Genomic DNA, 23,303 nt, shown 5'->3' with positions numbered 1-23,303 from the left:
ACCAATAAAAAATTGAAACTCTCAGCAAATAAACTGAAACTCTCAGCAAAGAAAAAGAAGATATACAAAAAAACAACCAAATGGAAATTTTGGAAGTGAAAAATACAGTAATTAAAATAACAGGCTCAGTGGATGGGATCAGCAGCAGAATGGGGGGTGGGGGGACAGGGAAGAATCAGTGAGCTGGAACATAGAACAACAGAAATACTCAGTCTGACCAACAGAGAGAAAGTAGCCTGAAAAATAACAATAAACAGAGCAATAGGGATTTGCAAGACTATGACAAAAGATACATCTTCTATATTATCAGAGTTCTTAAAGGAAAGGAGAAAGAGCACAGGGCTGACAAACTAGTAAAGCAAATAATGACTAAAAACTTCCAAATTTGGCAATACCTAAAGATTCAGCAAGCTGAGAAAACCAAAAACAAGGTCAAACCAAATAAATCTATGCAAAAATCTATCATAATCAAACTGTTGAAAATTAAAACAAAGGAAAAAACCCTAAAATAGTAAGAGAGAAATGACACCTTACCTATAGGTAAAAACCAATTCAGATAACAGCATATTTCTCATTTGAAACCACAGAGTCCAGAAGGAAATGGCATATTTTTCATGTGTTTAAAGAAAATAACTGTCCACCCAGAATCCTATACCTAACAAAAATATCAGAAATTAAGGGGAAATTAAGGTATTCCCAAATGAAGAAAACTAAAAGAATTTGTAGCAGACAGACTTATAATAAAAGAAAGGGTAAAAGAAGTTCTGGCCGGGCGCGGTGGCTCAAGCCTGTAATCCCAGCACTTTGGGAGGCCGGGGCGGGTGGATCACGAGGTCAAGAGATCGAGACCATCCTGGTCAACATGGTGAAACCCCGTCTCTACTAAAAATACAAAAAATTAGCTGGGCATGGTGGTGCGTGCCTGTAATCCCAGCTACTCAGGAGGCTGAGGCAGGAGAATTGCCTGAACCCAGGAGGCGGAGGTTGCGGTGAGCCGAGATCGTGCCATTGCACTCTAGCCTGGGTAACATGAGTGAAACTCCGTCTCAAAAAAAAAAAAAAAAAAAAAAAAGAAGTTCTATAAATACAAAAGAAATGACAAAAGAAGAAATCTTGGAAAATCAGAATGGAAGGAAGAAAACAGCAAACAAAAATTGGATAAATATAACACACTTTCTGTATTAGTTGGTTTTCACACTGCTATAAAGACATACCGAGACTGGATAATTTATAATTAAAAGAGGTTTAATTGACTCACAGTCCACATGGCTGGGGGGGCCTCAGGAAACTTACAACCATGGCAGAAGGCAAAAGGGAAACAAGCATGTCTTACCAGAGCAAAACAGGAGTGAGGGAGAGTGCATAAAAAAGCCATACACTTTTAAACCATCAGATCTCATGAGAACCCACTCGCCATTGTGAGAACAGCTTGGAGGAAACTGCCCCATGGTCCAATTATCTCTCACCAGATCCCTCCCTCAATACATGGGGATTGCAATTTGAAATGAGATTTGGGTAAGAACACAAAGCCAAATCATATTACTTTCCTTCTCTTCAAGTTTTCTAAATTATGCTTGACATCTGAAGTAAAAATTATGGTACCCTGTGATATGGTTCTATGTAATAGAAATATTTAAAACAATTATATTATAAATGAGGATAGTAAGAGGTCATAAAGGCAAACAAGATTTCTACACTTCACTAAAATTGGTAAAATAACACCTGTAGACTATGATAAATTATGGATATATAATATAATACCTACAGCAACCACTAAAATACCATGCAAACAAGGACTGATAGGGGTTGACTGTGTGCCCACCCAAATTTCATCTTGAATGATAGTGCCCATAATTCCCACATGTTGTGGGAGGTAATTGAATTATGGAGGCAGGTCTTTCCATGCTGTTCTCATGGTAGTGAATAAATCTTATGAGATCTTATGGTTTCATAAAGGGGAGTTCCCCTACACAAGTTCTCTCTTGCCTGCTGCCACATAAGACATAACTTTGCTCCTCATTCACCATCTGCCATGATTGTGGCCTCCCCAGCCACGTGAAACTGTGAGTCAAATAATCATCTTTCCTTCATAAATTACCCAGTCTCAGGTATGTCTTTATTGGTAGCATGAGAACAGACTAATACAGGGACATTCACAAATGCCGTAGATAAACCAACACTAAATTCATTAAAATGTTTAAATAATCCACAGGAAATAAAGGAAAAAAGAGAAAAATGCAAACAAAGAGAACAGAGAAAAAAGTCAGACTTAAGTCATATGAATAATTACATTAAGTGTAAATGGTAACAAGATGACAATTAAAATACAGAGATTGGCAGAGATTAAAATTACAGAGATGGGCATGATCCAACTATATCATATCTATGAAAATCAATTTAAAACCTAATAGTATCAGGAGATTGAAGGCAAATGAATGGAGATTATATATATAATGTGTATCTCAGATAAAGTAGACTTCAGAGCAAAGAAAATTATCAGAGACCCAGAGGAACATGGTATAATGATAAAAGAAACAATCTACCAAATGATTTAGCAATCATAAATGGATATGCAACATCAGAACTGCTAAATAGACAAAGCAAAAACTGACGGAACTGAAAGGCGAAATAGACCAATCCACAATTACTGCTGGAGACTTCAAATACCTTCCTCTCCACGATTGATAGAATAACCAGACAGAACACTGGCAAAAGTATAGAAGAACTGAACAACAACCGTCAACCAACAGGATCTAATCAACTTTCATAGAACATCCACCCACAACAGCAGATTATACGGTCTTTATAATTCCCTACGGAGCTTATACCAAGACAGACCCTATCCTGAGCCATAAAACAAACTTCAACAAATTTGAGAGAATTGAAATCATACAGTGTATTCTCTAGCCACGATGAAATAAAATTAGACATCAATAAGAAAAATCTGAAAACACTTGGAAACTAAACAACACATTTCTAAATTATCCATAGGTCAAAGTCTTAAGAGTTTTTTTAAAAAAAAAATACATTCAACTGAATGAAAATGAAGATACAACATATCAAAAGTCATGAGGCACAGCTAAAGCCATGCTAAGGGGCATATTTATAGCATAAAATGCATACATTGGAAGGAAGGAAGTTCAACTGAACCTAAACTTCTACGTAAGGAATCCAGGGAAATAAAAAACAAAATATACTCAAAATAGCGTGGGCACGGTAGCTCACACCAATAATCCCAGCACTTTGGTAGGCCAAGGAAGGCAGATCACTTGAGGTCAGGAGTTCAAGACCAGCCTGGCCAACATGATGAAACCCCATCTCTACCAAAAATACAAAAATTAGCCAGGCACGGTGGTGCCTGCCTGTAATCCCAGCTACTTGGGAGGCCGAGACAGGAGAATGGCTTGAACCTGGGAGGCGGAGGTTGCACTGAGCCAAGATCAAACCACTGCATTCCAGCCTGGGTGACAAGAGCAAGACTCCATCTCAAAAAAATAAATAAAATAAATACACTAAAAGCAAACAGAAAAAAAGAAATAGTAAATATAAGAGCAGAAATCAATGAAACTGAAACAGAAAGACAATACAGAAAATCAGTAACACAAGTGAAGTATAGAAATCTTACTTTCATTTAGATCCTTTTATTGTCTCTGCTTATTAAATGTAATCCTCTTAAAAGTATTCCCTCTGCAGACATTGAGCACTACATCAAATGATGTTACAGCTTTTGCTTCAACCATAAAACATAATTAAAGAAATTCATGAGATGAAGGAGAGTCTGTTTACTTCTAATTCTATCCATACCATTATGTTTTTGTTTTGTTTTTTTTTTTCCTTTCTGAATGTTCCAGCCTTTTTCTACTATCATTTTCTTCCTGTTTGGAGAGCTTCCTTAGACATTGTTTAAGGATAGCTATGCTAGCAACAAATTATCTTAGTTTTTCTTCCTCTGTGAAGGTGTTTATTACCCTGAAGCATAGTTTCACTGGGTATGTGAATTGGGCCTGATAGTTGTTTTCTTTCAGCACTTGAAGAACATTGTTCCACTTTTTCAAATTGCCATGTTTCAAATGAGAAATCTACTGTCAGTCAAATTGGTGTTCTTGTATAGATAATGTATCATTTCTCTCTGGCCTTTTTTTTTTTTTTTGGTTTTTTTGTTTGTTTGTTTTTTTGAGGCAGAGCCTTGCTCTGTCACCCAGGCTGGAGTGCAGTGACAAAATCTCAGCTCACTGCAACCTCCAACTCCTGGGTTCCAGTGATTCTCCTGCCTCAGCTTCCCAAGTAGCAGGGACTACAGGCACATGCCACCATACCCAGCTAATTTTTTATTATTATTTAGTAGAAATGGGGTTTCACCATGTTGGCCAGGCTGGCCTCAAACTCCTGACCTCAGGTGATCCACCCATCAGCCTCCCAAAGTGCTGGGATTATAGGCATGAGCCACCACGCCTGGCCTGTTTGTTTCTAATCTATGTCTGTTGTTGGTCCCAGGTCCCAGGTTGCAGATCCCTTCCGCACACAATCTGAGAGATAAAAAGAGAACCCAAGGAACTCACCTCATTGTCACTCCTCAAATCCTAAGGCCCACACCAAGTACTCCGTCTTTTCAGTTTTCAGGGTCCTTTTACAACTGTCTGTAGAATAATTTCCAGAGGATTTAGATATATTTGGAGAGGGGAAACTGAGCCTATGCCATCTGATTCTGGAACTAGAAGAGCTGGCATTTATTTGTGACGTCACTTTGCACCAGGTACTGCACTCAGCCTCCATGGCTAGCCAGCGGCACACCCTCAGGGACTCTGATGACTGCCGGGACCGTGGTGACGGGTCGCCTCTGCTGTAAGACTACTGGCTTCTCAGTGGTATCCTTTGAGAAAGGTGAAGTTTCACATACGTGAATGTTGGTTTAACCAAAGTTTCCAAGTTGCTTTATTTAACTTCACAAGATGAAAAGTTTTCTCAATGTATTGCACAGCCACTAAATGGGTCAAAATCTAAACTTCTCTTTGCACCCTTCATTCTTTGCTGTGCTTCTGTCTCCTCCCCATGGTCCAGCTCGATAAATGAGTCTCTCTTCTCCCGGTTTTTTGTACTTCTGCTCTCCCTAGCCTTGCTGTCAGATTTCCAGCTGTGACTCTGACATCAGGATATCTACCTCCGGAAGGCTCTCATTTCAATCCTTACTTCTAATTTGCTGAGGGTTAGGGAAATCATATAACCAGGATTATATTATTGTATCTAAATGAAGAATAAGTTGACTGGTAAGAAGCATCTAGGAGACATATATATTGTGAGCCAAAGTGTGGGTTCTTGGAGTTTTGATAATATTTTGGCAGTTCAGTAGCTACTTTTACTACATTCATGTTCTTGGCTGTGTTACAGATAATCAAGGCTGCTAGAAAAGTGGCCTCTAAACAACTGAAGAATTTTTGCATTTACTTTGTAAACACCCTATCCCCACAACTGCACTACACCCCCAAAAAACAACACTGAACAGTTTTAAGCTCAAGACAGAGACTCAAGTCCTTTTTGGGAAAAATACACAAAAATGAAGATAGGTTTTTTCTACTTTTTATTACAAGAAAGCAACTGAAAGGGTATAACACTTTCCAAAAGAAAGTGTTTCTGTGCCAAAATCAAGCATGAGACATTTCATTCCAAAATGAAATCTGACAATGTCATGGCTAACTTAATTATAGCTCTTCTACAAGAAAATAGTACGAAGGCAAAGGGGGATTTCAGCTGAGCTTTGTGGGAAATTAAATCCAATTATAATTAGTATTAAATGTGTGTTGGATAATGCCATTTCCAAAGTGTAGAACACTCCTCTCCTAGACCCAGATTTTCATTCTGAGTCTCAGCACCAGAGACCATCCATCACTGAGCATCAACTCTGAAAGTCCATAGTACAGGTCCTGGAAGTAGGCCCAGCTGTACACAGACCTGTGTGACTTCAGGGACAAACATCATAGATGGTCACATGTTTCTAATCCAACTGGCTTGGAGTCAAGACAGGTTCCTAAAATAATCACATACCCTGATTTCCTAATGGCCTTTGCCAAAGTTGCTGAACCTTCATTAGCAACACGTATAAGGATCAGACAAACCACCCTTTCTCTCCACATTTATGTCTCCCACTGATGCACCGTGAAAAGAGTTATTTGGAGATTCAGCATCCCCCTCCAGATACTCCGAGCTGTCAGGTGACTGTAAAGCTGTGCTGAAGCTTCCCTTTCCCACCTTGCACTGACAGATGTGGGCAATGACATCACCCTGGGGCCCTACTTCCTTTCTCAGGCTCAGCTCCCTCCCCAGGACTCAGAGAAAAGCAGCTTTTTAAGGAAATTAACCCAGGAGCTGTTGTTTCTGTGGACTCTATCCTTCCATGGCAAATGCAGCCTGGCACCAGTTTGAGCAATGATTCAGGAGCAGCAGCTTTTGCATCTGGTTGTATGTGTGTGCGTGTGTGTGTGTGTGCGTGCGAGAGAGAGAGAGAGTGTGTGTGTGTATGTGTGTGTGTGTGTTGGGTGTGCATGCAAATGCACAGTTTCCCAAGCATAAATATTCTCCTGGGTATTTTTTCAGCTCTCAGAACTCTAAACAGCCTCTAAGCTGTGTCTCCATCTAATCCAACCTGCCCATTCAATCGCTTCTCCTCAGTCCTACCATCTGTGTCTTCCTGAAACCCAAAACCAAGGGGAGACATATCTCCCATCCCTGTTCAGAGCGATTTGGAAATTTACTGCCTCACTGCCTGGGACTGGGCTGTGGACCCACTGTTTACCTCAAAGCCTTGCTTTCCCCACTGCACTGCCTTTATGCTGCCTACTCATCTTTCAAGATTCCGTAGAACTCATATCCTCTGTAGAACATTTTCCAACCAGTCCATCTATCTCCCCACCTCCACAAACAGAAACAAAGCCACATCATCTATTTTGTAAGCACTAACATTCTACACAGAGGTTTCTATTGGATAAAAAGCCCCTGCAAAGTACCTAGCACATAACAGCACTTGACAAATGTTAGGCATGTGAATGAACACATCTTTCAGCTGGAAGAGAATTCCAGGCCCTTATCTGAATTGAATAAAGGATACATCAAAAAGAAAAGTTTGAGGCCAAGGGGATCTCCCACATCAGGGAACTATGCAGTGGGAGCCTACTGGATCCTCTAAGGAATACACATATACCTCCCAAGAGGCTCACTATGGGGATAGCAACCAGGCAGAGGACGCTTAGAGCCAGAAAAGACCATCAGGGAAGGGCCAGAGCCACAGCCAGCTTCCTCCTTCAACCTGCCTGAGCACAGGGGAGCTGGACACAGAGAGAGGCCAAAGGAGGAGGAAGAAAAGAGCAAACCTTATCTGCACCCCGACCCAGTGCCGGTTCCCAGAGTCTGAGATAGGCCTGTGCTGTAGGAAGAGACTCCCTTTCCTGTTCTCTCTCCCCTGAGTTCTTGGGCTCTCATTTCCCTATTAAAACTTACTCCCAAAAAAGCATCAGAGAAGACACTAGCCAGAGCACACATACCTGCCTTTCCTCTCATCCCAAATCTCAAGAGACAAGAATAAAGTATGCTTTATAAAGGAAAATAATCCTTATCTAAGTCAGATAACCAGAAAGGGTGCTTAAAGGACCCAAAGCTTACAAGACATCATGAGGGATGAGGTCAGACGGTGGCTGAGCCCCCATCCACGGTGTCTTTGCCTGTTTTGTGTTGCTACAACAAAATGCCACAGACTGGCTGCCTTGTAAACACTAGAACTTTGTTTAACTTAGGACCTGGAGGCTGGGAAGACCAAGATCAAGAAGCCTCATCTGGTGAGGGCCTTTTGCTGTGTCATAACAGGATGGCATCCATCACATAAGTGAGAGAGGTGCCAAACTCACTCTCCATAAGGATGCACTCTTGAGACAGTAAACTCATTCCCCAGCTAACAGCATTAATCCATTTATGAGGGTAGACCCCTCATGCCGTAACACTGTAACATTGGGGATTATGTTTCCAATACATCAATTTTGGGGGGCACATTCAAACCATAGCACACAGAAGCCTACTCACTGCACAGCCTTCCCTGCCCCATACCACCCATCACAAGACTGGAATAAAGGGGCAATAGAAGTCAGATAACCTTCAGTACCAAACTGAAAAGGACACCGACAAAAGCATAAGTATTTAAAGAAGACTGTCATCAGAAAAAAAGCTTCAAACACACAAATGGAAAAATAACTTATCCAGAAAAATGATTAGGAAGAAGCAGAAGATAATCTTTAAATAGACATAATTAATTTGGCACCAATTATAGGTATATATGCTTTTACAAATAAAAATTTTAATTTTTAAAGGAAAAACTACTAAAAAGAGGACAAGCAAAATGTTCAAGGCATAAGAGAGGGTATGATTAATTTTTTTAAAAAAGAGAAGGAAAAGAAATTAAAAACATAAAATCCTATACTCAAACCATCATTCAAGTGTGAGGAAAAATAAAACTGTTTCCAGTTATGGCATGGTAAATTGGATTATCGCTTCCAGTTACTCACTTTCGCCCTCGACTGTGGGACCCTATCAACCCCATCCCATTAGTTTTGGCCTTGGCCAGGTGACTTGCTTTGGCTAATGATATATGAGCAAAAATTGGGGTGTGTCTGCATGGTTTTGCTGGCCTTTCGAGCTCTTGTGATTTGCCATGAGAAGAATATGCCCCAGGGAGCTATTGCTCCCAGAACCAGACATGTGGCGCAGAATCAAATTCAACTTACAGCTGGAGCTAAACCCAGACAAGCACAACCAGAAGCAACCAAATTCCAGCTGACCCAGAGATGCATAAACAAGGAAAATATGTTTGCCATTATAAGTCACAAGGTCATGTATTATTAGATGGCATTAATGCAGCAACACCTGACTAATAGGGAAATAGGAAGTTTAATATTCAGACACCTTCTCTGAAATAATTACTAAAGGATATCCTACAGCAAAATGCAGCACGATCCAAGAAACTGTCAGGGAATTTTTTTTTTAAGTGAAAAGAAAAGAGCAATACATACTCACATCCAAGCAGTTATCAATCACAAGAAAAGATAATACTCTTGATGATCATTCCATATAATCTTAAATGAGAAGTGGTGATGGCAGGGGAAATAAAAGTTAAGATTCTTGTCTTATTCAGACAATACAGTAAATGATGAGGAATATAGATGAAATTAAATTGACATTGACTGGGAAATAAGTATCAATGTGTAAATTACAATTTTAGGAATAACTGCTAGAAAAAATGTGTATTGAGATATATTGTTTTCAAACCATTAGAATAAAAAAGAAAGCAACAAAAAGAAGAAAATCCAACAGACGGTAGGAAGTTGTTTGTTTTTCTTTTTCTTTTTTAATCAAAAAGAGGAATCAGTAGCATTTTAGAGATAAAGTAACATGGCAAAAATACATTCTAACAGATCAGTGACTGGTACAAATTTAAGATTGAATTTCTCTGTAAAAGGAGAAATTCTGAGAATAAGGGACACAACTGAAGTAAAATAATGCAAGAAGGCTAAAACAAAACAAAAGGCATCGCAGGCAAACACTAGCAGATAGTGGATCAATAATATTAATTTCAGACAATAGAGTTCAAAGATAAAGGCATCAAATGAGACAAAGAAAAATATTTCTAATCAACAAAAAAGTAGAATCTATATAAAAATCATCTACCTCTATGCAGCTAACAACTAATCCCAAAATATTTAATTTAAAACTGATAGACAAGAAATAGATGAGTCTGTCTCGCAATGGATATTTTAACATACTTCTTTCAGAAATCAACAGATTGAATAGACCCCAAAGAGTAATAATCCAAAAGACTTTTAAAATATTACTAACAAATTATTTAATAGAGAACTTTGTACCCAACAAACAGAAAATACACATTCATTGCAAACACACAAAATCTGTACAAAAATTGATCACTATCAGCTTCAAAGAAAACCTCAGCAGATTTCTCAAAGCAGAAATCACACAGGGCACCTTCACCAAACACAATTTCATAAAATATAAATTAAAAGCAAAAGAAGAAACAAAAATCCAATTCATTTGAGAACTTTAAAACAATATTTTATAAAACAGTAAAACTCAAACAGGATTATAAGCTATTTTAAAACAAACACAGGGAACTGCATATCAAAACCCATAAATTGCAGTCAGAGAGATATTCTGAAAAAAAAAAAAAAAAAAAAAAACTTAGTCTTTAATGCAAATATTAGATAATTCGAAAACCAAAAATAAATGCCTAGAGCATTCAACTCAAAAAGAAAAAATGAGGAAGTATAAAATTAATAAATACAAAAGCATAAATAAAGTTGGGGTAATAAAGCAGTAGAATTGCTCAATAAAACAAAAAAAAATGCTTTCTTGAAAACTAGATAAATAACTCTAAATAGGAGACAGTGGTCAAGAATGTATAATTTAGGAGTGTGTATGGGTGTAGATATGAGTATGTAAGCTACTGAATATGAAAGTGATGGAATCTCAGATCAGTAGGAAATTAAATTTTGGCCAGGCACAGTGGTACATGCCTATAATCCCAGCATTTGGGGAGGCTGAGCCAGTAGGATTGCTTGAGCACAAGAGTTTGTGACCAGTCTGAACAACATAGCAAGACTCCATCTCTACGAAAAAAAAAAAATTAAGAAGTAGCCAGACATAGTGATGCACACTTGTAGTCCTAGATGCTTGGGAGGCCAAGGCAGGAGGATAGCTTGAGCCCAGTAGTTCAAGGCTGCAGTGAGCTATGATCATGCCACTCAACTTCAGACTGGGTGACAGAGTAACACCCTGTCTCTAAACTTAAAATATAAAAACAAAATTTGGGGATTCAATCCAGTATCTATGAGGGACAAAATAAAGTTTAGATTCCTACCTCACACCATACACACAAAAATAAATTCCAAGTGAAATAAAGAACAAACATAAAATACACACTATAGAGGCATTACAAAGAAAACTGTAAGATCAAATTTTGGTAAATATAGAGCAGAGTAGAAATGAAATGCAACAGCTATAAAGAAAAGGATTACATACATATCACAATTATGTACAACAACAAAAACACAGTATGAAAACAATAGATTGGAACAAAAAAAATTGCAACACACACTGCCAATAAAGAATTAGTGTCCAGAATTAATAAGCAATTTAATAAGAAAACAGTAATAATACTCTTTTTAAAACAGGAGGGTGTGGATAGGCAATTTATACAAAGAGAAACAGGCATAAAGTAGCTATAAGGATGTCCAACCTTGCTAGTCACTGCACTAAGGGATACCACCTCCAATTGGCTGTGGGGAAGAGAGAAGGATGGGCAATCACAAAGTCTTGGACTTGAACTCTTTTAGGAGAATTGCTAAATGGTGATGAAGGAAAAGAAATTCAGTGGGCTAAAAGGAGGCATTATCCAAAGATATCTACCACTAAAATCTGAATCTTGACTTAAAGTTTCTCTTTAATTTACCAAAAGTTGTGCCTCAAAATTTCCGGAACTTTGAGAGCAGCACAAATTCTTTTACATTTCCATCTGCATCAAAAACAAGATTACACATTGTTTTCCTTTTTGGATCACACATTCCACAGTCAGTCTTAGGCATACTCTTCAAAACTCACCCACAGGTCAATCAGGCACGAGGCTTTTTTCTTGCAAAAAGCACCCATGCCTTCTTCCCAGGCATGCAACATAAAACCTAGGCAATGTCTTAGAAACCACAAACCCAGGCTTACCCACAAAAACACCATCCCTGGGGGCCCAAGCCACCAGAGCCCTGGTGGAGAGCTCTCAACCATGTGATGCATTAAGAGCTAAGCATAAGAGGCAGAATTACCAGCTAACAATCAGGAGAACATCAGAGGACATGGATCAGGATGAGGGGCAACATGATAGTTATATCAGTATTCCAAGCAAGTCACATGGCACCTGAGGGCATGACAGCCTGCCTTAGAAACCATTGTTCGCCTTCATGAATTACCACATTTAACCATCATATTGTTTTAATTGTGGTAAAATACACATAACATAAAATTTACCATCTGAACTATTTTTATGCTCAGTGGCATGAAGTAAATTCACATCATTGTGTAACCATCACCATCATCTATAATGAACTCTTTTCGTTATCCCATTTGAAACTCCATACCCATTAAATACTGGCTCCCTACTCCCCTCTTCCCACCTACCCCTGGCAACCACCATTCTACTTTCTGTCTGTATGAATTTGACAACTCTAGGTAACTCATATAAGTGGAAGCGTATGGTATTTGTCTTTTTGTGACTGGCTTATCTCACTCAGCATAATATCCTCAAGGTTCATCCATGTTGTTGTATATGTCAAAATGTCCTTTCTTTTAAAAGCTGAATTATATTCCATTTAATGGACATACCACATTGTTTATCCATTTATCTACCTATGAACACTTGTATTACTTCCACCTTCTGGCCATTAAGAACCCATTTTATTTCCCAAGGCATTCAGAAGGTTCCACAGGCTCCTAATAATTCATTGCAAAGCCTTGCAGTGAGCCTTGTTTTCCCTAAGTTAGTCTCATGTCTAACCTAAGTCCTCTGTGTTGTGTCGCAAGGCCATCTATTCCTTGTGTTCACTGAATGCTCTGCCTGCTCCACCACTTCCCAACTGAAGGCCTTGAGTAGCAGCCTTTACCCTCCACCTTTAGTTCTGTCATTGATAAAGGGAAAATCCTCACAGAGTTTTGGGTAATTCTAAGAGAGCTAATGCACATTCAGCACCTGGCCCTGAGCCTGACACATAGTAAAGGTACAATACTGGTATCACACTGAAAGATGCCGGGGGGTGTGTGTGTGTGTGTGTGTCTGTGTGTGTCTGTGTGTGTGTGTATACATGTACACATGTGCATGTTGCCACTGAGCCACTTTCACACAGAGAAGTCAGCTAAAGCACCCATTCTCTCTTCCTTCCACAGGCTGGCTCAGAGCTGAGATGCAGGGTCTTGCTGTCAGAACTAGTCTGTCTGAGAGCACAGATTAGCATAATTTCAGCCACCTCGAGGACCCACATCTCTTTACATCTCACCACCTAAACATTCAGAAACTCCCTCTTGGCTAGTGCTGAAGGAAGAGGACTCAAGCCAGCCTCTCCCTCTCTATTTCTCTTCACCTTTGGGGCAAGGCTTTCCTCAAGATGAAGGGGCTCTCTAACCTAAGACCAATGAATCCTGAATGAGGATGATGACTGATGGTATGATAAGAAGAATAGCTACCCTACAAAGATGTCCACCTAATAATTCCTGGAACCTGAGTATAAAGATGTGACAGGTTCCAGGATTACAGATTGCTGGTTATATGACAAAAAGGAATTAAGGTTGCAGAAGAAATTAAGGTTGTTGATCAGCTGATAAATGATTATCCTGGATTATCTAGTGGGCCCAAATGAATCACATGAGCTATTAAAAACAAAAGAGGAGTCAGGCATGGTGGCTCCTGCCTGTAATCCCGGGGCCAAGGAAGCCCAACGCAGAAGAATTCCTTTATGCCAGAAGTTCAAAGCCAGCCTAGACAACCCATAGCAAGACCCCATCTCTACAAAAAAAAAAAAAAATCAAAAATTGAAAAAAGAACAGCAGAAGAGTTGGTCAGAGATGTGATGAGAAGGGCTCAACCCATCATTGTTGGCTTTGAAAAGGGACAAGGAAGCCACAAGCCAAGAAATGTGATGGCCTCCAGAAACTTGGAATGGCCCTCAGTCTACAAGCAGCAAGAAAATGGAGAATTCAGTCCTACAACCACATGGAACTGAGTTCTGCAAATAACACAGATAAGCAAGGAAAGAGTCTACAGAAAGGAACATAGGTCTGTCAACACCTTGATTTTCATATAGTGAGATCCATGTTGTACTTCTGACCTCCACAATGGTAAGATGGTAGATCTGTGTTGTTTTATGTCACAGAGTTTGGGATGATTTGTTACTGCAACAATAGAAAGTAATACATATGGTCATAATGCATGCACTGCATCAGGCCTGTGCTGAGAGCTTTACATGCCTGGCCATATTCAATCTTCACTACAGTCCTGTTAGGTAACTATTATTATCATCATCTCCATTATATGAAATGGGAGTATATTCATTTGCCCGGGCTGTCGTAGCAAATGACTGCAGACCTTGTCTCCAAGTACAGCTACATTCTGAGGTACTAGGGGTTAGGACTTTAACATATGGATTTGGGAGGATATAATTCAGCCCATAATGGGGATACAGTGTCATAGAGAAGCTGTGTCCCTTTTGCAAGGTCATACAGTCACAGCCACTAAATGGAAAGTAGGGATTGGATCCCAAATTGGTTGGACTCCAGAGATTGTTCATTAGCCACTACGCAATGATGCCTCCCCAGGTCCCAGGTCCCAGTACAGAGCCCCTGAATAATTCCTAATCCCCTGAAGCGCGTGCGCGCGCACGCGCGCGCACACACACACACACACACACACACACACCTTAGTAACATCCCAGCCATCTTTCCTACTCCACTGTCATGCTGATCCAGGGTGCCTTTTCATGGGAATGTCTGCTTGTGTTGTTTGATTATAAAATCACTCAGAACTTTTTGGTTTTCTAGGTTCTTGTAACACTTGTCATAAACTAGAAAAGTGAGTTTCCACATTCAGCAGCTACTCCAACAGGAAAGAACATCATGTGGAAGGTTGACGTGCTGCTTAGGAAAGGGTAAGAACCAAAGTCCACACCCCCGCCACTCCCTACCATAGAAAATCAACCCACTGGCTCCAACAAAATTAATCATCTTAAGAATCCTTTTGTTAAAAGTCAAGGAAACCAGATATAAATCTAGAATAAAAGACTTTGGTTAATAGAGGGGAGGAAAAAAAATGAATCCTCAATAGGTGATGTGGTTTCTTTTACTATCTGATGAAGGTCAAGATGATAAATGTTATAAAAATAGTGAATTCACACTAAGGAGGCACAATATCTGACATTTCTTTGTCACTAATTCTCAGAATTCTAAAATGGAATAACAATCATAATAAACCATGGTTTTGTGGACTGTGACCTATTGAATTACTAGAGGGTTTCACCCAATGTTAATCCCTCAATGACTCTTCTTTTTTCTGATGTTACTGCCTCCATTTGCAAAGAGCAGTTATGGCAGAGCAATCAGGACCCAGGGTGACGACCCATGTGTCATCCCTGGCAGATCTCTGCCTTCTCACAGGATTTTGTTGAGGTCTCCAAAGGAAACTTCTCCTTTCATTTAAAAAAAGTAAATCTGCAATTTTGTGAAATGTAGGCAAGCCCATGCATGAAGGACCATTCAGGTCAGCAAATAACTAACTGGGAAAGAGTTCCTTAAAGAGTACAAGTGTTTTCCAGGAAGCCCACAACTGCAGTCTCAGCTGAGAACCAGAAGGCATCAGAAGAGACAGCATTCCCACTTTACATTCTTCCGATGATTCCTGAAGTAGAGAGAAAAATCAGGGTTTGACTTGTTGCTCAAACACCTCCAAGCCAAAAAGAAAGGAGGAAATGGATCTTGAATATTTACCATGTCTCAGAGGCTGTGGAAGCAACAACCACAAAAATGTATTGAGTTAAAAACTCTGCTATGGCTATTATAAGCATCATCTCATTTGGTATTTCTCATAGGGATGTCATAAATCCCTAATATGCAGATGGAAAAGCAGAGACCAAGACAGGTTTCTGTCCCAACGTGCCTGTTAGTGGACAATGAAGACCAGATTTGAAGGTGGCGGCCAGGAGCTCTCACATATGCCTGGTGCTATAATTGTTACAGATGAGGAATCTTTGTCACTGATTTATCAAGTCTACCCAAGGTCACCCATCTGGAAAGTTGGAGATGAGGTTGGAAACCACATTGTCTTTTCCCCAAATAAAAAAGGTTCAAGGAAGGTAGATTGAGTACCAGAAAAATCTTTTATTGAAAGGATATCCTACTTGAAAACTTTGGCAGCAATGGTAGCCATGGATTTACCCTATGGTGGGCTGAGTAGGTGGGGAAGTCAAGGTCTTACAGGCTTTCAATGGACTGGACCAAGGAAAATGCAAGTAGGCAAAAGAGGAACTGCTGCTGCTGAGGGCTGCAGATAAGAGGCTGGGTGAGCTGCCAAGAGCCCAAGCAGGCCCCAAATCATACCTGCCCACAACACCCTCCCAAATGAGCAAGACTTCCTCTTGCACAGGAACCTATTTGCCTTCTGAGTATGAGGAGCCTGGTGTCCAGAGCCAGGAATGCAAAGGATGGGGGTGAGCAGGGGAAAGGGGAAGAACAGCTAGAAGAGGGAAGCTGAGCCAAGTACCTTCCTCCTCCTAATTTTCTCTTCCCACAGGTGAGTAACTTGCACTAAAGGAAAAGCTTCTGAGCAGTTCTGGTTTCACACTTTTTTAAAACACTCTCTTTCCCATCCTTAAATATAAACTTCATCTGGAGGAGGAAAAAATGTTTCCATGATGGGAAGACGACTGTGCCATGAGAAGTAGGATCTCCCGTAGAGGAACCCCCTTCATGATTCAGTGAGAGCCTGCCATGTGTCAGATGTGACACCAGGCACTGGGTAGACACATGGACAGGAAGAAGATAGCAAACATAAAGATGGATATGCAGATGTGAACAAAGCAAAGGTGGTGACACAGAGCTGTGGGAAGCACAGGAAATGTCTGATCTGGGGTAGAACAGAGAAACCCTTATCATCTTCTTACTCCCGCACAAGAGAGGCACCTACAGAGAAAAACTGATGAATTAGCCAAGTCTGTTTTGTCTGGAAGCCCTGGGACAGGTTGAGAAGCCACCAAGGTGGTTGGCTTCAGTGCACAGAGATACTTTGTTTCAGATATTGCACAGACTATTAGAGCTAAAGGAGAACCTAGAGATGTTCCACACCAGTATCCTCCTGTTACAGGTGAATAAATAACCTGAAGAAAATGGGTGGCCCCAAGAGAGTTTCAGGGATGTGTTCAACAAAATGAGGTGAGTGCCAGATCAAAACTGAGGCCCATTTATCTTTAATTTGGCCTGATTCATTCATGTATTCACTCATTGAAAGGATTACCGAAATATTTCTTTGGAACATTTTCAGAGTACAAATTATATGCTGAGAATTAGGCTTGTGTTTATATTTTTATCTGGATAACAAAAGGACCTAAAGTTCATAAGGAAATGAACTTAATTACTGCTATTTCAAATACATAAATCTTCAAAAGTGTTATAAATTTTTTGTCACTTGGTATTTCTCTGCTTTGATCTCAATACAACTACCCACTGCCAAAAGGATGCAAGAGAATACATGTGGAACACAGACAGCACTTTCTGCAGTGTACTATAATAAAATCAGAGAAAACAAAGACATAAGAAAATATTAAAAACAGCGAGAGGGTAGAAAACATATTATCTTCGAAGGAGCAACAGTGAGGCTTATGGTTAACTTTCCAATGGAAACTATGGAATTTTTTTTTAAGGCTGAAAGGAAATAACTCACCCATGGGAAAACATTATATATTGGGTAAATGTAGACAAATATTGGTTTTGTACAAAACAGTAATGATGATGGCTTACAGAAACTAAAATGTATATAGAATTAAAAGTCATGATTACTATAAGAGCGCAAAGGCATGAGAGGGATAGAGTTTAAGTGTTCTAAGGTTACAACATTGACTGAGAAATGGTAAAAATATTCATTTATATTTGGATATAATTGGGCAAGGTTTAAAAAACTAATGAGTTAATGGAAAGTGGAAACTGAATAATAAAAATATTTTATTAATACAAAAAGAGGCAAGAAGAGAGGGAAAAAGAAATGCAAAACAGATTACATGAATAGGAAAATAGGCATGTGTCTATGTTCCATGTGTATTCCCTTGGATCCTTTTGGCAGTAGGTAGTTATATTGAGATCAAAGCAGGGAAATATTACAACACTTTTGATGATTTGTAAATTTGAAATAGCAGTAATGAAGCTCATTTCCATATGGAACCTCGGCCCTTTTGTATAGTGATAAAAATATAATAGAGATATAATAGAATATATCTATTCTAGGGGGTGGCTCATGCCTGTAATCACAGCACTTTGGGAAGCCAGGGCAGGTGGATCACCTGAGATCAGGAGTTCAAGACCAGCCTGACCAACAAGGTGAAAACCCATCTCTACTAAAAATATAAAAATTAGCCAGGCATAGTGGCATGTGCTTGTAGTCCCAGCTACTTGGGAGGCTGAAGCAGGAGCATCGCTTGAACCTGGAAGGTGGGGATTACAGTAAGCCAAGATCATGCCACTGCAGCCTGGGTGATAGAGTGAGATTCTTTCTCTCTCTCTCTCTCTCTCTCTCTCTCTCTCTCTCTCTCTCCCCCTCCCTCCCTCCCTCCCTCCCTCTGTGTGTGTCTGTGTGTGTGTGTTTATATATAGCATACATATATAGCATATGCTATATATATATATGTTTGTATATACATATATATATAGCATATGCTATATATGTATGCTATATATATATATATATGTTTACATATGCTATATATATGCTATATATATATATATACACACAGAGAGAGAGAGAGAAGCTCCCTCATAGTCCTGGGAATCTACAAAGAGTGTGATATAGACATAATTATATGAATAGATATAATTATATAGGAGAGAAATAAAATAAATGTTTCAATTAAAATTCTGAGAAGACATCAGCAAAATTGGAAGGGTAAGGAATTCCAAAACTTTCCCCTCCATAAAAGCAATAAAAAATGGGTAAAAATTCCCCAAAATCAACTTTTTTCAGAAGTCTGAAAATTAACCAAAAGCTTCCAGCAACTCAGGGAGCATTTAATCAAGAAAAATTGCTAAATCTCATCAGGAAAAGCAAGCTTTGTGGCAGCTGAACATAATCTAATCTCATCCTTTACTTCCTAGCTCTGTGGCAACCTTGAAAATTAACAGCCACATTCCCAGTGTCAGAGAGAGATTATGGGTCTAGAGTACTTTAAAAGCCTTAATCCCAACAAAAAAAGTTATTATTTGGCCTATTTGGTGTTTCCCTGGCAGACACTGGAAAGGTGTTGCTCTAAATTTCTTCTCTTCAGAGGCCTTTGTTGAACATTTTAAAATCACAGCTACCTGAGGTAATAGTAGTTACGCCAAATAACAGGCTACCAAAAAACTTAAAGGAAAAGCTGAGAAATGAGATGTCGGTATGGGATTTGAAAAGCTCCCTCATAGTCCTGGGGATCTACAAAGAGTGTGCACATGGAGGACTGTGCACATGCTCAGGAAAATACCTGAGAAGGCTCTAATATCTCACCTTTATCTGACCTTGAGACTCTCCAAGCAAGAAGTAAAGGCTAAGGCATAGTGGTCCACTACCTGGCTGACCATTAAGCAGTGTCTCAACCCCCACAGAGAGATGCTCAGCAGAAACACAAAGAGTGAGGGACTTACTGGTTAGTCATGTAAAGAAATCTTTGTCAGGTTGTTAGCCAGCCACCATGTAAAGCAAGTGAAGACTTCAGTGGCCACATACTACAAAGACACAGGCTCTAATCAGTTGATTAAAAAAATCACTAAACAAACAACAGCTACTAAGACAAGCAGCAACAACAAACCCAAAGAAAATATTATATCCAGAGTTGCCACACTGTATCATTTGAAATGTCAAATTTTCAAAAAAAGGAGGGGGAGGGGAAGAGACATTCAAAAACACACAAAAAAGAATAACTAGTACACAGAAAAAAATAGAAGTTAATAGAAACTGTCCATGTGGAAACTCAGGCATTGGAATTACCAGACAATCAGATATTTTAAATCAGCTATCATCTCTTAAAAATCAAAATAGCTATGTTTTAAAAACTAAAGGAAAGTATAAAAACAATGCCTTAACAAATAGTTAATATCAATAAAGAGATTTTATTATTAATTATTTAAAGAAATTAAGTAGAAATACTGGAGTTGAAAAGTACAATAACTGAAATGAAAAATTATTACAAGAGGCTGGGCGTGATGGCTCACGCCTGTAATCCAAGCACTTTGGAGGCCAAGGCAGGCGGATCACCTGAGGTTGGGAGTTCAAGACCAGCCTGACCAACATGATGAAACCCCATCTTAAAAAAAAAAAAAAAAAGAAAGAAAGAAAAATTATTACAAGAAATAAAGAGCAAAATGAGCAGGCAGAATAAAAGAATCTGCAAATCTGAAGGTATGGCAATTAAGATAATCCAATATGAGGAACAGAAAGAAAAAGAAGTAAAGAAAAGTGAATGGAGCGCAGTGACTTCTGGGACACCATCAAGCATACTAACGAATGTACAGTGGGAGTTCCAGAAATAGAATATAAGGGGAATGTGTAAAAACAATATTTAAACAAATAGGCCAAAGCCTCCCAAATTTTATGAAAAATTTTAATCTACATATATGAGAAGCTGCAAGAATTACAAATAAGATAAACTCAAATATACTCCAACCAAGACATAAGATAATGACATAGTTGAAAGCTCAAGACAGAGAGGAATCTTAAAAGCAGCAATAGAGAAGTGATTCATCATATACAAAGAATTGCCAATAAGATTAATAGCTAATTTCTCACCAGAAACCATGGAGGCTAGAAGGCAGTGAGATTACATATTCAAAGAACAGAAAGAAAAAATTGGCAAGCAAGAATTCTATATCTTGAAAAACTATCATTTAAAAAAATTAGAAATTAAGATACCCAACATAAACCAAAACTGACAGAGCTTGTCCCCAGTGCACCTGCTCTATAAGGAATATTAAATGGAGTTCTATAGGCTGAAATGAAATTAAAGTAGCTTGAGTCTACACACAGAAATAAAGAGCACTGGCAAAGACAATACATAGATAAATGTAAAAGAGAGTATAATCAAATGTTTGCATATAATTCCTTTTTTCTATCTGATTTGAGAAACAACTGCATAATGCAGTAATTATAAATCTGTTGATGGACATACAATGTATAAAAATGTAATTTTTGGCAATAAGAGCACAAAGAAGGGGAAATGAAATTATATAGGAGCAAAGGTTTTGCACACCATTGAAATTGAGTAGGTATTAATTTAATTGTTATAAATTAAATTAAAGATTAGAAAATATCTATTTAACAAAATAGATTATGCTTTAGAAAATATCTATTTAACCAAAAGGGAATGCAGCAATGGAGAAACTGAGGCGCAAAAATACATAAGACACATAGAAAACAAATAGCAAAAATGGCAAAATGGAGAGATAAATGGGTTAATCTCTCCTATTAGGCTGAGATAGGCAGAATAGTTTTTTTAATGAGCCAAATATATGTAGAATACAAGATACATGCTTTAGAGTTAAAGACACAAATAGGTTCAAAATAAAAGAATGGAAAAAGATACACCATGCAAACAGTAACCAAAAGAAAGCTGAGTGGCTATGCTAATATTTTTTTAATAAGCTTTAAGAAAAAATTGTTGTTACTGTAGTGATAGGACATTTAGAAACCAAGAAGATATAACAATTATATGCATATATGCATCTAACAATATACTCATAAAAGACATGAAGCAAGAAATGATGGAACTGAAGGGAGAAATAGACAATTCAATAACAATAGAAAGTTCAATATTTCACTTTCTTTTTTTTCCAAATCACAATATTCAGTATCCAACAACAGCTTACAATGAGGTAGAACTATGTATCTTTCAACCTGAATCTGTTTATTAACTATGCATATTTAAACCTGAATCTATATATATTTAAACCTGAATTAAAAAAAAAAAAATCCACTTTCAATAATGTACAGAACAACCAGACAGAAGATCTCCAAGGAAATATAGGACATTAACAACAGTATTAGCAAACTAGTCCTATGTTTATAAAGCACTCCATGCATTCAATAGCTAAAAAATACTACCTTTGGCAGGGCATGGTGGCTCACACTTGTAATCCCTGCACTTTGGGAGGCTAAGGCAGGTGGATGACCTGAGGTCAGGAGTTAGAGACCAGCCTGACCAACACGGTGAAACCCCATCTCTACTAAAAATACAAAAATTATCCAGGAATGATAGCGGGTGCCTGTAATCCCAGCAACTCAGGAGGCTGAGGCAGGAGAATCACTTGAACCCAGAAGACAGAGGTTGCAGTGAGCCAAGATTGAACCATTGCACTCCAGCCTGGGTGACAGAGCGAGACTCTGTCTAAAGAGAGAGAGAGAGAGAGAGAGAATACTCCCTTCATCAAATAGTATTGGGATAGCAGGATGTCCACATGAAAAAGAATAAAGTTGGACCCTTTCCTCCCCCCAATATATAAAAATTAAGTCAAAATGTATCAACAACTTGAATATAAGAAATAAACTATAAAACTAGACAAAAACATAGGTGTAAGTCTTCATAATATTGGATTGAGCAATGGCTTATTACAACACTGAAAACATAAGCAACTGAAGAAAAAAATAGATTAATCAGAATTTATCAAAATTAAAAACTTTTGTGTGTCAAAGTATACTATCAAGAAAATGAAAAACAATGCACATAATAGGAAAAATTATACATCTAATAAGAGTCTATTTTTTAGAATATATAGAGAACACTTATATAGCTAAAAAGACAAGTAACACAATTTTAAAGTGAAAAAAAGATTTGAATAGAAATTTTTCCAAAGAAGATATATAAATGCCAATAAGCACATAAAAAAATGTTCAACATCATTAGAGATATGCAAATCAAAACCACAATGAGATATCACTTTACAGCCTTTAAGATGGCTTTTATTTAAAAACAAAAAAGAATGCTAAGGAAGATGATCATTGGTGAAGGTGTGGAGAGTTGGAACCCTCACACATTTCTGGTGGAATGTAAAGTGCTCCAGCTACTATGAAAGCAGTTTGGCAATTTCTTAAAAAGCTAAACATTAAATCACCATATGATCAGCAATTCAATCCTAGGTATAAATCAAAAGGAATTAAAAACAGAAACTTGAACAGGTATTTTTATGTCAATGTTCACTGCAGCATTATTCACAATAGCCAAAAGCTAGAAACAACTTAATTGCTCATCACCAGACAAATGAGTGAATAAAATACGTTGTATACATACAATGAAATATTATTCAGTCACAAAAAAGAATAAAGGGGTTTTTTGTTTGTTTTGTTTTTGGTTTTGTTTTTTGTTTATGTTTGTTTGAGACAGAGTCTCGCTCTGTCGGCCAAGATGGAGTGCCATGGCTTGATCTTGGCTCACTGCAACTTCTGTCTCCTGGGTTCAAGTGATTTTCCTGACTCAGCCTCCAGCATAGCTGGGACTACA

The 23,303-nt window shown here is 38.4% G+C and overlaps 1 long non-coding RNA gene across 1 annotated transcript; it reads left to right on the top strand.

Moving 5' to 3' along the window:
* Positions 1–4,624: 4,624 nt before the first annotated feature.
* On the top strand, positions 4,625–22,685 carry LOC116526938. Its single transcript, XR_004258322.1, has 3 exons — positions 4,625–4,635; positions 17,437–17,441; positions 22,597–22,685. It is a non-coding gene; the product is annotated as an uncharacterized LOC116526938 (long non-coding RNA).
* Positions 22,686–23,303: the final 618 nt, after the last annotated feature.

Source organism: Sapajus apella, unplaced genomic scaffold (assembly GCF_009761245.1).
Source record: "Sapajus apella isolate SASKATOON/1434 unplaced genomic scaffold, GSC_monkey_1.0 scaffold52, whole genome shotgun sequence".
NCBI classification, from domain to species: domain Eukaryota; kingdom Metazoa; phylum Chordata; class Mammalia; order Primates; family Cebidae; genus Sapajus; species Sapajus apella.
Note: the sequence above shows the minus strand (reverse complement) of the source record. Positions and strands in the feature narration are given on the sequence as shown.